Source organism: Nilaparvata lugens, chromosome 7 (genome assembly GCF_014356525.2).
Source record: "Nilaparvata lugens isolate BPH chromosome 7, ASM1435652v1, whole genome shotgun sequence".
Classification (NCBI taxonomy): Eukaryota; Metazoa; Arthropoda; class Insecta; order Hemiptera; family Delphacidae; genus Nilaparvata; species Nilaparvata lugens.
In genome coordinates, this window is record NC_052510.1 from 16433157 (window position 1) to 16445893 (window position 12737).

Genomic DNA, 12737 nt, shown 5'->3' on the forward strand with positions numbered 1-12737 from the left:
TATATAAGAACAAGATGAATCACCTGAAAAAATTGAATTTGTTACGAGACATTTATCGCTAATTCTAAAGAATCAATTCGAACAATGTAAACTTCGTCAAGGTAAACTGCTCACAAGAATAATTGAAATGAAAATGAAGGAGTTATGGCAAATGAGGAATGATTGTGGTTTCATTATTGAAATAAAATTTTGAAAATCTTGTCACACAAGTTTTTCAATCACAACTCATTATGTTTGTTCACAACTTCACAACTCAGATCTTGAATCCAAGATCTGAAAGGTTTCACTTCTTCAACAAATTCAATTCAATTCAATTCACTCAGAATCAAGTCACTTTTTGAGAAGATTGACCTTCATTTAAGTAGACATAATATTGATTTATTTAAGGGGAAATGAAGTTTAGAAGATGAGAGTCATTCTCTGAAAACTAGGAGATAGAAGATAGAAACAAAATCATATGATGACAAAGATAATAGAAGAAGTAAAATAAGATCATAGAGACGAAAAGAATCGTAGCAATCTTGTAATACCATCCAATGGTATATAAACATCAATAATAGCGTATGATAATGAACTGCTAATAATTATAGACAAAAAAATTAATCATTATGCTTCCATTATATTTACGACCTTATTATGAATATTCAATAGGTACTGTGTCATATTGTTTGTCATTATATTTGTCATAAAGAGTCCACATCTTGTACAGCATGTGTTAAAAACACAAGAGAAAGTCAACAAATTTTGAATTATCCTCATTTACATTATCTCCAAGAAGCAGTAGATCAGGAAAGGAAAAGAGATTTAGATCTTAATAATATCATCTTGGAGAGAGAATAGAGTGCTCACTCTCACAGACAAGATTGAAGAACTGAGAAGGGTTAAGAAAGCGTTGTGAAATCTTGGGGAGGCTGAGTAGACCTCACTGAATAACAACAACTGAGGTAGGTTAAAGACACAATAAATATTTATAGTGTTTAGTCCTTTAAGAGTAGGTACACAGTTGTCTCTTGTGGATGCAGACTTTTGGCTCCCTCACTTCTCCGCCTATACGCGTCTTTCTCTTCTTCTTCTTCGTCTCATCGTCCTCACCACACCCCGCCATTCACAGGCATCCCTCAAAACAAATAAGATGTGTTTGTGTTTTTGTAAGCTACTGCATCATCACTACATCTATTTCCTAAGAAGACTGCTGCTGTCAACCCTCGGCTGGCACAGCCAGCTCATCTCATCTCAGCCGAGTGGGGAAGAGAGTGAGTTTTTTTTACTAAGTAAATTAAGAAGCTAACAAGCGATAGTGCTTTCCCATTCAGCTTGCCAACTGAATCTCACACGCGTCTTCTGGGAGGGAGCGGATTGGAGTGGAGAAGAGTTGGAGAAAGCAGGATGAAGAGGAAGAACTGTAGTAGTGTTGACAAAATAACGGAGTAGGAGAAGGCGAAGAAGAAAGTGATGAACTTGTAAAACGAGGTGGAGACGATAATATCTGGACAAGATATGAAGAAGCTCCACACAGAAAAGAAAAAAGTAGCAGGGATGAATGAAGAAGAATGAAGAAGAAAACAACGACAGAAAAACGAAAGAATTATCAAGAGAAACAGAAAAATTGTAGACAAGAGAAGAAGAAAGAAAAAGTGGAAGAAGATGAGGTGGATGAGTAAGAAAAAGGAGGAATTTTCCAAATATACGAGAAATGAAGTAGGGAAGGGGGAAAAGGTCATAGTAATAAGAAAGAAATAACAAAAAATTAGAAACTGAACAAAGTGTATAAGGTGATGTAAGAAAACAGAGGATGTCGATGCAGAAAGAGTTAAGATCAGTGGGGAAGAAAAAAATCGTAGGAGAAGAGATATAGTTTGATGAGAGGAATGAGAAAGATCAGAATGGAGGAGAGAAGGAGTAGAGGGAGGAAAGAGTGAATGAACAGAACAAAGTTGGAGTAAGATGAAGAAGATGGAGAAAGAGAAGAGAGTGGAGAATATGACATGATCATGCTGAGTATGAGTAGTAAGGATGATAAGAAGCAATATGAGAAAGAAAAATACACGGAAGGAGAGAAGAAAAGAATAGAAAAAAGGGGTAACCAAGAATATGACGAGAAAATAGAAGAAAGTGAAAGAGAAGAGGAAAACGACGATCCAGAAGACCAAATGAAAGACTGAGACGAAAAAATAAGGTGATTAAAAAGAGGAATAGGTAAAGCAGATGAAAGGAGAAGAGTGAGAAGCAAGGGTGATTCAAATGAAGAGAGAGGTACGTTTGAAACGAACCATCCGCGTTTGTTATGTCAGCGGGTTGTGTGTTTCCGTTTCAAAAGGCAGCGCCAATTTTTTTCTGTTTGGGAATCGTTGGCGACTACTAGACGACTATATAGATCATCTACTCAAACTCTCAGTTGTAGTCTTGTTTTCACCCCAAAAAACTCTCTCACTCATCAAAACATTACACATTTGATACGCTTTCTTAGGACTATGGTGTGAGTTACGTCAACACTATTCTTGAACAGAAACCCACACGGTTCAACAAACTTTGATGATGTGGAGATTATCACAAAGTTTATGGACACTATCACAAATTATATAATCTGAAGAGACTCGTTTCACGTAAATTGTGAATTAAAAAGTCATGATCTCTTGTTAAAATTCAAGTATACCAACACCATAATATTGTTGACTTTTAACTCTTGAATCGTATTAACATGAATCAATCACGATAGAACTATTTACGCTCACCAGCATGAAATTTCAACTGAAAGGTCAATTTATATTTGATCTCAAAGTATTTCAATACAGCATGGAATAATTTTTCTTTTGCTAAGACAGGGCTTTGATAAGTTGTCCCAAGCTTGATGAGATTATCGCAAGCCCAAGGGTCATTTTCAAAAGATATACAAGAACTACTCAAATTGGAAAATACCTGATTTTGGAGAAAAATGAAGAAGATATGAGAGTAAGAAAAAAATGTTTGAGTAAATTATTCATCATACTTTGAAAACAACATACTTGAGATTCTCCAAGTACCTTGAATCATAGGACAATAATAGAACAAAAACTAGAATCTAGTGACTAGCAACTATTCATAAGTTTGGCTAAACAGATAAGATTAATATACTTAGATTATACAGCTCAAGGTATCTAGAATACAATGTATTCTAGATACCTTGATACAGGTGACTCGATTCCTAGCATTCGCTTGAAAATGACCACGATCGAGATCATACAGGCGTTTTTCAGGAGTTTTCAGACGATTCGAAGAGGAGGAAGCTCTCTGATTGGCTGATTGTTCATGAATTACCTGATAATCAGCTAATCGGAGAGCTTCCTGCCCTACCTAATCATCCGAAAACGACTGAAAAACGCCTAATATGGTTGCAAATGCTACCCTCTGTTCAATCAATCTATTTCTATCTATCTATTGAATAGTACATTAATAATAGCTATAATATGATAGAATAGGTCTAATTATTATATATGGTCAACACATTTTCGAAACACAATATTCTGGAGGAGACTTTAATCAAGAGACAGTATTGATACAAAAAACAACATTTTTGTACACGTTTAAAATTGACGATAATTGTAACTTGCTGGAGTAAATTCTCCATTTGAATTTTCGAGTTTTGATTTCCGACCGGAAACGGTTTCAAAAAACGAAGGATAAATCCGTTTTATGGCATCCTAAACACCTGGAGAGCTACACGAGTACTTGAGCACGTCTTGAAGAGACCGTTTGTTCGCTCATACGTTGTCTGCTGAAGATAACGATAAATCGTTGCAATATACAGCGCCTCACATTGTGCTGCATTCTCACTCAAAGATCAATGAATAGGAAACATAAAACATGTTGTCGCATTTTGTCGATCGTATATTAATGTTAATGTACGATACGTTGCTAAAAATGACAAGTGACGTCAATTAAACGCATACAAAGAAAAATAATGAATAACAACAGTGACAGAAATAATAATTCCGAAGGGGGGACCTCTTCTCCACGAGTTACAAAGTTCGCCAAAAGAAAATAGAAAATGATAAAAGAAGGAAGAAGCTGCTAAAAGCCAGACAATAATGACACACACTTATTGCTTCAGCAGCTGTGGACGAAATTTACTGCTTTTTAATAGTTTCCAATTACATTTTATGTCGACTGAAGGTTTCGGTCTTTCTTGCTACCTCTATTGAAGTATTAGCTGACTTCCAGACCGTATCGATTTGAGGGGCGGACGTTTTCCAACAACTATCTGCCATTATGAACATTGAAGAAACAGTGAGCCTTCAATTTATTTCAATAACTTTCACGCAGGTTGAATGGAATAGATTTCCCAGGCATCTCTTGGTTTATTCCGCACCGTGTTCCTTTCATAAAGTACTATTATTCTTCTAGATAACAAACTTTTTAGGAATCATGTGTCTGCATACAGGTTATACTTGATAATTATTTTACCCTACATTACAGAATACAGCAGAATAATAATACAAAATACAGTATAGAAGTTTTCTCTGCCTCCAGGTTCCAGCACAGATACATCTATTTTGGTTATCTGTGGTTGTATGCTATAGGCTGCTGAAAGGATTCATTGAAACGATTCTTCGCGTACAAGGATTAATTACTCATCATATTATTATTATTAAACGAAAATCCAACTTCAGATGTGTCTACAAAATACTCTCAAGAACGTACGGTACTTAGCTGATATAACTCAATTGCCAAGCAACAGTGTTATAATCGTACTAATTAATGATGAATATCGGGGCACCAAGCTTTGCTCTGGAGTACAAAAGCATTTAAGCATGGTTTATATTTAATATCGGGGCACCGAGCTTCGCTCGTTATTTTTATCTATTGACTAGCCGTCAGGCTCGCTTCGCTCGCCATATCCGTCTAGCCAGGGGGCTCCGCCCCATGGACCCCCGACTGGATCGTCCAAAAATGAGATCAGCGGGCTCGCTTCACTCGCCTACATGTAGACCTCAGCGGAACCTCTGTACCGAATTTGAACGTATTATGTCAATTTGATCTCGAAAAACACCTGTTACTATACCGGCGTATCTTTGGCGAACAAAATTCTTCCACCTCAGCTAAACCTGTGTACTGAATTTTTTTAAATATATTTCCATCAATTATTGAAAAAGGTGAGGAAACGCAGAAAAGCTGAGAAAACGCTAATTTTGTGCGTATCTTTGGCGTTATTTCAAATTCCTTCTAACACAACATTATTGCATCCCAGCTGAGCTTCTGTAGTAAATTTGAACATTTTCTGTTTATTTGTTCTCGATAAAACTGAAAAAACTCAGATTTTGGTCGTATCTTTGGAAATTTTTCCAAATCCGTTCTTATTGCGCCTCTAAAGGGCCAACTGAACACACCTACCAAATTTGAAATGTTATGCCATATTTTCATCATATGTTAGGACGATCCAGTCTAAACGTCTGGCTAAACGGATATGGCGAGCGAAGCGAGCCTGACGGCTAGTAATATATATTCCCAGGAATAGCTCTGATTGAAGTAGCAGTACCCAATCAATTTTTCCGCGATAAATCAGGACCTCCTAGATAGGTATTTAGGAGGTACTGGATAAATTGGTATTTAGGAGGTCCTGGATAAATGCATTTCAATCTTCAACTTGGTGCCAACCTAACAAAGTCAACTCAACTTAATGCTAACCTGACAAAATTTTCAATTTAGTTACCAGAACAACTGTTTCGAATAGGTACTCTCTCTAGATTATAGTTATATTATTAACATATGGTATGGACATTTCAATTATAATTTTAAGATATTGGAATAAGAAGAATATACATGCTAAAAGACGAACTTTAAACCCTTTAAAACCATACTTAGAGTTAAAATATCGCCAAAAGATTTCTTGCGCCTCTAAAGGGCCAACTGAACATACCTACCAAATTTGAACGTTTTTGGTCCGGTAGATTTTTAGTTCTGCGAGTGAGTGAGTAAGTGAGTGAGTCAGTCAGTCAGTCAATGAGTGAGTGCCATTCCGCTTCTATAATTATATATAGATAAACAGAACCATAGCCTATTATAGATAGAGTAAGCCATGTCAAAACACAATTCTCTCAAATGATCGTGTTTATATTTTACAGCTGGCTATATGTCAGCTTATGGATTTCGGGGATGCGATATTTTGATTTTCCACGGAATTACTCGCTCACCTTTTAATAACAACAGACGACAGAAGTATCAGCTGTTTCAGCCAAGGATGAATTATCCTTTTAATGACGTTCAGCGAGTTTTCCCAAGGATGAGCCCTAGTGCAATCGAATTTTTATATCATAAACCTACTATGTTCCAAATTTCGTGAAAGCCGTTTTCGAGATCCGTTGAGCATAAATAACCAGATATAAAAATATAAACAGATATACAGAAATCGCTCGCTTAATATAATAGGATTTATTGATACACAGAACACAATTCTTTTAAATGATTGGAGAAGGATCAAATGGCACGGCCCAAAACTGTTTCTTCCCCGAATTTTGATGTATAATTTTGTAGGTTATGTTCCATACACTTATGAATTTGAGTCCAATTTTCAGTTAAAACATTTGAAAACAGAAAAGTTCGAATTTAGATTTTTCACAAACCAAATTGAATAACAAATAACCCTCACTAATTATTTAAAACTGTAAAATAATGATTAAATTTAAAAATGTTGATGTAAGTACTTTAATTTAGAATGATATACTATCATAGCAAAAATATATTCTCATATAGATAGAAATAATTGATATTGGATAATATAATATCGTAATATATCATAATATAGATGAAAATAATTGATCATGAATATTATCATATCGTTGCTAATGTCAACAAATCAGATACGTCGATCAAGTCGATCAGTTTCTTTCCAGAGTTCTCGTGAGATCAACAGCTGAACATAATTATTCTATCTCACTCCCACACACGCGTTCGCATCTTTAATTTTCGACAGACGACGAAATTATCATTTGTTTTAAAAGGATGAATTTATTATTATCCTTTCAATTTCTTTCAGCGAGTTTTCCCAGGAATGAGACCCTGTGCAATTTAATCTTGATTACATGTCTAATCAAGAATCTACTATTTTCAAATTCCATCAAACTCGTTAGAGCAGTTTTCGAGATTCGTTGGACATACATAAATAAATAAATACATACATACAGAAATTGCTCGCTTAATATAATAGGATATTGATTGATTGGCAACGAATTCAAACTCAACTCAGTTTCTTCTCAAGATTCTAGTTCATAAATACAGCACTAAAACTTGACAATTGAGTGAGACAATGGATTACTGTGCATCGATGACACCAAATGGTAGATGCTATATGAGATATTATCACACGTTACTAATTAGAAAGTAAGTTATATCCGTTATGAGTTTGTATGAAACCTAGTTAGTCAACGATGTTTCTTGGAAATTCCCTTTTGTGCGGAAATAGCATACATTCGGGTGAATAGTTTGATATAAATGATAATAATATATAGTAATACGTTTGAATGGTTGCAAACCAATGTAGACTGCTTGGTGCCGGGAAATACCGCAGGCCTAATTCACTGTGCAGACATCTAGGCGATCTCTGGCACGAAACATTCGCTTTGAATTCCATAGAAAGGGAAAGCAATTGTAGACTAGAAATTATGTAGAATATCCATTACGATTGACAACGTACAGTCAATCGAATTACAGATTGGGAGTACAGTCAAAAGCCTATGCCTTACGTACATATTATTATCTTATAATAGCAATGCTTTTATAATCAGAATTCAAACTATTGGATTGGTATTAAATATTTAGTTTTTTGAAAAACATAGAATTTGAGCGACTATAATATAATTTAATATAAGTAGCCCCGTTACACTAAATCATACTTCATAATGTGTCTGATGTGTGGATGCCTTGCTACTTTACATTCCCCTATACTCTTATATCCTTAGTTAAGGACTACTTCAATATAGGCCCACCTATGAAACAGCCTCCAAATCTGATAAATTTGTAAGTCTGCAATATAACTGTGAGAACTGAAAAATTAACATTGCTGACAGACTGACCTCGTGCTTATTCCATCAAATTATCCCATTAACCCAATTTAATACATTAGCCCAATTATGTTAAATTTCCAACACAATTTTCAATTTAAGCGTGAGAATAAATCTACATTCTTGACAAACTCACTTTGTGTTTATCCCTCCACATTATAGCCCTTATTTGAAAAATTATTTACAGGAGTGATGTTGATATTGTGGTGAATATCCACAAACCACAATGGACAAAACCCTGAAAATTTACGTAGCCACATCAATACATTGAAGAAAACTGACATTTCCGGTTTTACACCATTTCCAATCCCTATGAATGGAATCAGAGGTCGATAATAATTGTCAGGACCGATAATAAGCGTTGATTATTCATCTAGCATGCTGGACTGATAGAATAAATGAAATAGTATTCGATCCCAGTACATATGTTAGTGTATTCATATGATTTTATGAACTAAAACTATCAATATTGTAGATTTAAATTTGTTTAGAGAACATATCCAAGCACTAAAATCTAAAAATTATACACAAAAGTCGGCATTTGCTGAACACTTGATAGATTCAGGCCATAATTTTACAGATATAAATATCAATATGAAAATACTAAATTATGGTAATAAAAGTGGAAAACTGAATGTTAAAGAAGAATTTCATATTTATAAAGCGGCAAAATTAAACAGAGATAAAATAATAAACTTAATTCAATTAGACACCAATAATCCCATTTTTGATAGAATCATGCAAATTTAAATCTACAATTTATAGTTTTAGTTCATAAAATTATATGAATACACCAACATATGATCAAAATAAGAATCTTCTAGCAGTATTTATTTATTTATTTCATATCACTTGAAAATGGCATCAATGTCCGAAACATGTTGTGATTAAATTTTTCAAAAAGGGTACTAAGATTTTTATTTTTCTTTCTATTTCTATAAAAGTAGCCCTATACAGAAAAGAGATAAACTAGATGTATCTCTCTGCATATAGTTATAGGTGTGTGACACTCCAAGGAAGTCAAGCCAACTTCCGAGAAAGTCTTTTCTGTAATGCGATAATTTAATAACAGGACTGTTGTGGAGTCAGGGGCTATAAAGAGTACGGGGACCACACCCCCACCACCAACCCTTTTTGGGGAGTGAGGCGGAAGGTTGAGGGATGAGTGAAGTCGGCAGAAGAAGGGAAAGGGATGAGCAATGATCACAGAGCCACGTGAAACGGAGCTTGTGCTGCACAGCAGTAATCACGCCTAATCAAAGGCCTGCTGTAAGTCTATACACCTCTTTTTTAGGCCCCAAATCGTCTCCAGTAGCGTGTAATGTGTAAGGATAGGCGACCGAATCATTGGTAGGTATGATCAAAACCCCCAGATAATAATTACGGATTGGTTTTATGTTACCCGGGTGTGTTTGGAAACATATTAGCTGGTTTTATCTTGCTGAATCAACCGCGACAAACAGATAGCGACTTGTTATTACGAATTCTGTTAATACACCCGATACCACTCGTGACTATTTACTGCGAAGCCAACTGGAGAATCAGAGATGTGACAAAGTCCAATTAATGCAAGAATTAGGGGTGTTGCAACAACTGTTGTTGTGTGGCTGCCTTCTAATCACAAAATTATTCTCTAAATGTACAGTACTTGTATTGTGAACTCACTATTTATTTCATTCAAATTATTTTCTATGATGAGTTGTTTATGAGGAATCTGTTTATTGACTGTAGAAATTACACCTACTTAATTGTCAAATAGTTCATTCTGTAATTCAATTTTTCTTTAGAAAATCAACTTATTTATATACTCTTACGCTACAAGCCTAAAAACTGTTCTTTTTAAAAATTATAATGAATAAGTAGCTTGTCTCAAATGCAGGTTGTCACGTCTTCAATAACAAATTGAGTCCAATTTTGCAACCTATTGTGATTTTGAAGTGCAAGTCTCTTTGTATTTCCAATGCAAACCGGATATAATCACAGATGCTACTTTTGCTTGGAAAAAATATTCTGATAATTTATAGCTTGAAGAATGAAGATATATTAGATAAACCCAATTATTCTCTTTTCCATAACCGTGGAACATATTCAGTAAAGGTAAGCTGAACTGATGCCTAAATACATGGTTATGATTTCTCATCACAATATTCTTGAATGTGTGTATCTGCTGAGAATGTATACGTGATAACTTGTAGTATATCTGGTTGGAAATCAGTGAAGCCTAGCCTGTCATCATCATTATCATCATCTGATTTGTGAGGGGATGAATCTACATGGATGACTCGTGTTCCAAACTGGAAGGTGGACTCACTGCGGAGAGGGGGAAGCGAATAGAGATTCCATCCATCTCGTAACAACAGACAACATACTCATATCCCAAGACGCGGGCTTAGATTTCCAGAGCAGGATTTACGCTGGCTTCTTTCTTTTTTGGGATGGGTTAGGAGAGGGGGTTCTCCCTCGGGGTTTTCCATCGTTTTCCCGGGACCCCTCCTCCCCCACCACGAACATCGATCGGAGGCTTGTGCGCTGGTCTGTAAGAATCGAGTTTCCCCAGAAAAAAGAAATTTCCTTTTTCAATTTTCATCCCCCGCGGCTGGCTGACTGACTAGGGATTGCGGAACATGAGAAAAGGAGCCTCCACGGTTCCATCCTTTTTTTCACTTATTTCTCTCCCTCCCTTTCCACCGCCTTCCGCTCCCCACGAAGAGTGGAGTTGCCAGATTTGATTTCCATTCTGTTTCGGCTAAGTGGTATCTCCACAGCTCGACGTGATAGACTCGACACCTATTGCTACTTCTTCCCCTCATTCCTCCTCACCAATCCCCTCAACACCCTCCCACATACAACTTCCATCTGTTCTATTTATCCGGTGAAAATCCCCCATCACCCTCAAGAGCCCAACATTCGAATCGGTCGAACAGGCTTCACCTGAACTTCACTGCTCCTCAACTTGCCCGTTGATCACTTTCTATGTACAAAATTGGTAGTAAATTGGAATTTGATTGCACAAATTGAAATTCATATGGTAAGAACAAATAGATGGGTAACATAATAATTTGTTCATGGGAATAATAAAAAATGCAGTAAACATCTACAGAAATCCTCACTAATCTTAAGAATGAATAACTGTGCATTGAGGGGTTCATGTTGAGGAAAATGTAAAGTATTAATATCTCCAATTAATTATGCATCAACAGTAATAAGTATTATTCTATTTTCATCTGGCATCACCATACTACGAAATTTTCTTTGAAATTCCAAAGAAAAGGTTTTGTGACGATTTTGTATATAATGTTCAATAACTAGACTGGTACAAGGGTAACTAAGTAAGCTAAGTAGCCTCAAATAATAGGAAAATAGTAACCAAAAGTATCATTCCAGTTTAGAGTATAATATTTTTTTTCAGTATCTTGGGTAGCATACTAAAATTTATGATATTTAATATCATGAGGACCATAAGTTTTAGTCAGTAGCATGCGAGTGAGCTAAGTAAACTGATCTGATATTTATGAGAAAACTTGGATGATGATGATAGACGGTTGGACCCAAAGTTCCAGGTGGGTTCCGAACCAATGATGATGAGTGGAATGAATATTTTTTCTTCAAATATTGATTTTCTCTCAGTGGATTGTACACACGATTGATGACTGAGCTTATATGAGAGGGTGTTTGGAGAGAAGATGAAGAGAAATAATGAATCTACAGTTCTTTGAACCAATCCCCTTCTTCAATATTAATATACATTTTTTATCATTTATCATTCTTGGATATGTGATATCAGAAATAGATTTCCATAATGTTTTTTTAAAGCTCATAACTGTTACTTTAAGAAACCAACTTCAAGTATCAACTATCGTACTACTTCAAAGAGAGCGCAGGTGAATCATCTAAAAGTTGATCTGGATTGGAATTTTATGACATGTGAATTGTGGGATATGAATTTTTTTTCCAATCTCAATTCAATGGAATTAGTAATATTGATTGCAACATAGAATAAATAAACCTAGGAAAGTGAGGTATGATACTAATGGTTTTGTATGCTTGAGCAAAACATAAAGATGTTCTCATTGTACTAGTATTTGATTAATTATTATTATTAAACGAAAATCCAAATTAAATGCTGTAATTCACCCCGAAGACTTCTGCTACTGCAAATATTGACAACAGGGTAAACAGCTAGATGGAAATTCGATGAGCACTACTATTCAAAAATTATTTGTTTCCCGGGCTGACAAATAATTTTTGAATAGTAGCGCTCGTCGAATTTCCATCTAGCTGTTTACCCTGTTGTCAATATTAGCAGTAGCAGAAGTCTTCTGGGTGAATTACAGCATTTAATTTGGATTTCCGTTTAATAATAATAATAATTAATTCATTAGCATTTGAATAATGGCAATATCTCAGTAATTTCCATCTGTAGTATTTTATTACTTTGTGCTTCTCTATGATTACCCTGTATGGTTTCTCTATGATTGCACAATCAAACATATCAAAAACGTTTTAACTGTATACTCAAATACACTGACTTAACAGTGTGATCAAATAAAAGTTTTCTTTCTATTGGCTGATCGCTTTGGCGCTGAGATTTTAGTCGTGATTTGATTATTTTTCCTATGTTATACCATTGACGCAAAATTTATTTTATTTATAAATTTAATTGCGGTTTTCTCTTAGCAAAATTGCAACTCAATGAAATATTAC